At 48.2% G+C, this 4,356-nt stretch overlaps 1 non-coding gene across 1 annotated transcript; it reads right to left on the bottom strand.

Moving 5' to 3' along the window:
• Positions 1-955: 955 nt before the first annotated feature.
• On the bottom strand, positions 956-1,028 carry TRNAF-GAA. Its single transcript has one exon. It is a non-coding gene; the product is annotated as a tRNA-Phe (tRNA).
• Between the last annotated feature and the right edge of the window lie 3,328 nt (positions 1,029-4,356).

The following is a 4,356-nucleotide window of genomic DNA, read 5'->3' on the forward strand; positions in this document are numbered from 1 at the left end:
TCGTCGAGACGAACGTTTTGATATGCTACACGCGCGAATCGGAGCTACAGATGCAGAGATAGGCCATGATGAAAAAGCCTAAAAATTATTGGGACAAGAGAGAAAGTCAACCCTCGAGATCTAGGATTCGCACACGTCCCGAGGTTGCCGCATCCGAACTCGTCGGACTTGTGCTCGAGGTCGCTGGAGGAGGGCTGGCCGGAGCTTGGGAGGCGCCGGAGACGACGGGTCCGGCCCGGGGAGCTCGTCGGGGCGGCGACAGACCGCGGGGGCGCGGCTCCGCGACGGATCTGGCCGTCGAGGGCGACAGGCGGTGAAGGTAGCGCGGCAGTGAGGTCGGGCGTCGACGCCGGCGAGGGACGCGGAGGCGGCGGCGCTCCAGGGTGCGGGCGGCGTAGGAGGAAGGAGATGAGCGGCGCGCCTCGGGCCCTCGGGGGCCGGCTACGGGCCGGGCGGGCCGCGATGGTGGGAGGAGGCGGCCGGCCACGTGGTAGCCTCCGATTGGCTGCGGGCGGCGGCGGCGACTCGTCCGGTGGGAACCGGACGTGTTCGGTAGCGGGGATGAATTTCTAGGGGTTCGGGGAAGAAGAGACCCGGGATTTTCGAGGGGAGGCCTATTTATAGAGGTAGAGGGAGCTAGGGAGCTCCAAATTGAGCACAGTTTTCGGCCACACAATCGTGATCGAACGCTCTAGATGATGGAGGAGGTTTATGTGGGTTTTGGGCCACTTTGGAGGGGTGTTGGGCTGCAACACACACGAGGCCTTTTCGGTCCCTCGGTTAACCGTTGGAGTATCAAACAATGTCCAAATGGTACGAAACTCGACAGGCGGTGCCTCTATATTTATATTATGATTTATCCACTTAGATGAATAAATATTATTAATGAATATGTATCACAATCCATCTCGAGGTATTTGGATCAATACCTATTCGGTGGATCTTTTTTTTTCTCTGCCAGGAACCAGATTTGAATTGGTGACACGAGGATTTTCAGTCCTCTGCTCTACCAACTGAGCTATCCTGACCTTTTCTTGTGCATCATCCTGGTAGAGTATTTGTATCTATGTCAATTAAAAGGACTAAAAATTTTAAATTTGAAAATGGGGGGGGGGGTAGTCCTATGCATTGTGCATGGTTTACTTAAATAAAACTTAAAAATAGAGTGAACACCTGCACACGAAAAGAGGTGGAAAGGACCACCGGAGGACATAGGAGCGCCGGAATGCAAAACGGACAACGGGGAAAATGCTCGGATGCATGAGATGAACACGTATGCAAATGCAATGCACATGATGACATGATATGAGATGCATGACAAAGACAAAACACACAGAGACAAAAACCCGACAACGAGGAAATGACATAACTTAGTGCCGGAAATGGCAAGAGTTGGAATACAGATAAGGTAAATTACATCCGGGGTGTTACAAAAGTCTCCCTAATTTGAAAAATGTTCACACAATTAAAACAATGTCCTTCAATTTTAGAAAATTGCTTATTAAAAAGAGGAAAAATATTCAACATGTATTTCAAAGAATAAAAAATGAAAAGAAAGGAAAATAAAACAGAAAATTGGATAAACTTAATGGGAGAAAAGGAAAACTAAATAGAACCTCCGACGAGAGGTTCAAAGCCACGGGAAAAGCATTCCAACTCTCACTAATGGGCTCGCCAGGAGAACGCACTAGTACGCGAGAGTTGTCCTATCGTGCTTATGAAACAACACGCGAGCTATTTTTCGCTTTAAGTGAGACGATAGCTTGTACGTTGGGATCGTATGGTGGGTAATATAGATCGGACGGCTCCCGAACTGGCGGATCTTTTGAAAAGATCAGCCGACCGACGCGTAGCATGCCCCAAAACTAATATGAATAGCTATTTTTAGGGGTTGAAGCGCTTTTTTTAAACTACTAATATGAACAACTTGTTGATGTGTCCGTGTCGCCACCTTGCTCCTGGACTTGTTGTATTGGGCCTGCTACACCACTGCCGTCTTCAGGAGGGAGGTGGACGGCCGTGTTGAAGGCCTCTCTGTCGGGCTGATCTTTAGGAAGTTGGATATTTCCCAACTCTACGGTTGCCGCCTCGAGGATTTGGCCGGGGTGCGAAACGCTATCGAACGGGGCAGAGCTTTGCCCTGAATAGTGTGGCGGGCAGACCGACTCAAAGGATCCAGCTCATTTGCTGCTTCAGCCGAGAGGCATCGCAGTGCCCGGTCTTGAAATGGTTCTCTTGACGCCAACAATGTGGATTGTTGCTGGAGCATACGGTTGCGCTACCGCTACTGATGTCAGTAGATTTGCAATTTGTTCTTGCAGATTTTTTTTAAGTTTTCTTGGGCTCATCGGTACCTAGCACCAACATGGTGAGGGAGGCGAGGGTGTTGTCGTCCTGGTAGGTGGGGATCATGTCCTAGGTCTCTTTTGTTTCTGCGCTAGCGTTGGTGGCACTGTTGACCATGTAGCAAGATGTGGTCTACCACAGAAGGGTCGAGAGTAAGGTCGCCACGGGAAAACTAGATGTTGCCCCCATTTTCTTCTATCTCATCGATAGGCTCGTCACCTGACATGATGTTGAAGTGGAGCTCAGAGAAGGTTGTAGCCTGTCACAGGCGGAGACATGTTGGTATCGTGTCCTCGACGGGGCAATTGGATGCTACTCCATCTTCCTCCATCTCGTCCTTGGGCTCATCATGCTCTTTGAGGATGTCCTGGATCATTTCCACATTAGGCCTTGTTCGGTTAAACCTCTCTTGGATAGGATTGAAGGGGAATTTGACTTGTAGGGGATTTAATCCTCTCCAATCCACTCCAAACCCCTTCAACCCCTTGCAACCGAATAAGCCCTTAGTGATTAAGTGGGAGGTGGGTGGGTTGCAGAAGACCGAACCATGTGCCGGCTTGCATGGAAACCAGACCACTGAGGATGAGCTCTCGCGTGTGTTGGTGACGAACTCCAAGTTGACGAAAAATAAGGCTCCGCCTAGTGCAAAGGTTTTGATAGGCTCAAGGTGGCTCGCGACATTGGCAACAAAATTTCATGGATTAGAAAACGAAGATCTAACTAGGCATGTAGAAGCTAAAGTTGCTGGAGGATCCAATCTGGATCTTAGTTCCGGCCAATGCAACCCATGCCTGGTGCGTCATGAAGGAAATATGCCCTAGAGGCAATAGTAAAGTTGTTATTTATATTTCCTTATATCATGATAAATGTTTATTATTCATGCTAGACTTGTATTAACCGGAAACTTAGTACATGTGTGAATACATAGACAAACAGAGTGTCCCTAGTATGCCTCTACTTGACTAGCTCATTAATCAAAGATGGTTAAGTTTCTTGACCATAGACATGTGTTGTCATTTGATGAATGGGATCACATCATTAGAGAGTGATGTGATGGACAAGAACCATCCGTTAGCTTAGCATTGTGATCATTTAGTTTTATTGCTATTGCTTTCTTCATAACTTATACATATTCCTCTGACTATTAGATTATGCAACTCCCGAATACAGAAGGAACACCTTGTGTGCTATCAAACATCACAACGTAACTGGGTGATTATAAAGATGCTCTATAGGTGTCTCCGAAGGTGTTTGTTGAGTTGGCATAGATCAAGATTAGTATTTGTCACTCCGTGTATCGTAGAGGTATCTCTGGGCCCTCTCGGTAATGCACATCACTATAAGCCTTGCAAGCAATGTGACTAATGAGTTAGTTGCGGGATGAGGCATTACGGAGTGAGTAAAGAGACTTGCCGATAACGAGATTGAACTAGGTATGAGGATATCGACGATCGAATCTCGGGCAAGTAACATACCGATGACAAAGGGAATGACGTATGTTGTTATGCGGTTTGACCGATAAAGATCTTCCTAGAATATGTAGGAACCAATATGAGCATCCAGGTTCCGCTATTGGTTATTGACCGGAGATGTGTCTCGGTCATGTCTACACAGTTCTCGAACTCGTAGGGTCCGCATGCTTAACGTTCGATGACGATTTTGTATTATGAGTTATGTGTTTTGGTGACCGAAGGTTGTTTGGAGTCCCGGATAAGATCACAGACATGACGAGGAGTCTCGAAATGGTCGAGAGGTAAATATTGATATATTGGAAGGTTATATACGGATACCGGAATGGTTTCGATAAGGTTCGGGGATTTCTCGGAGTACCGGTAGGCTACCCGAACCCCCCGGGAAAGTTAATGGGCCTATTTGGGCCATAGTAGAGAGAGGGAGGCTGCCACAAGAGTAGGAGCTCCCCCCCCTAAGCCCAATCCGAATTGGACAAGGGGTGGGGGACGCGACCCCCCTTTCCTTCTCCCTCTCCCCCTTTCCCCTTTCCCCTCTCCG

The sequence above is a fragment of the Triticum dicoccoides genome, chromosome 4A (genome assembly GCF_002162155.2).
Source record: "Triticum dicoccoides isolate Atlit2015 ecotype Zavitan chromosome 4A, WEW_v2.0, whole genome shotgun sequence".
NCBI lineage: Eukaryota > Viridiplantae > Streptophyta > Magnoliopsida > Poales > Poaceae > Triticum > Triticum dicoccoides.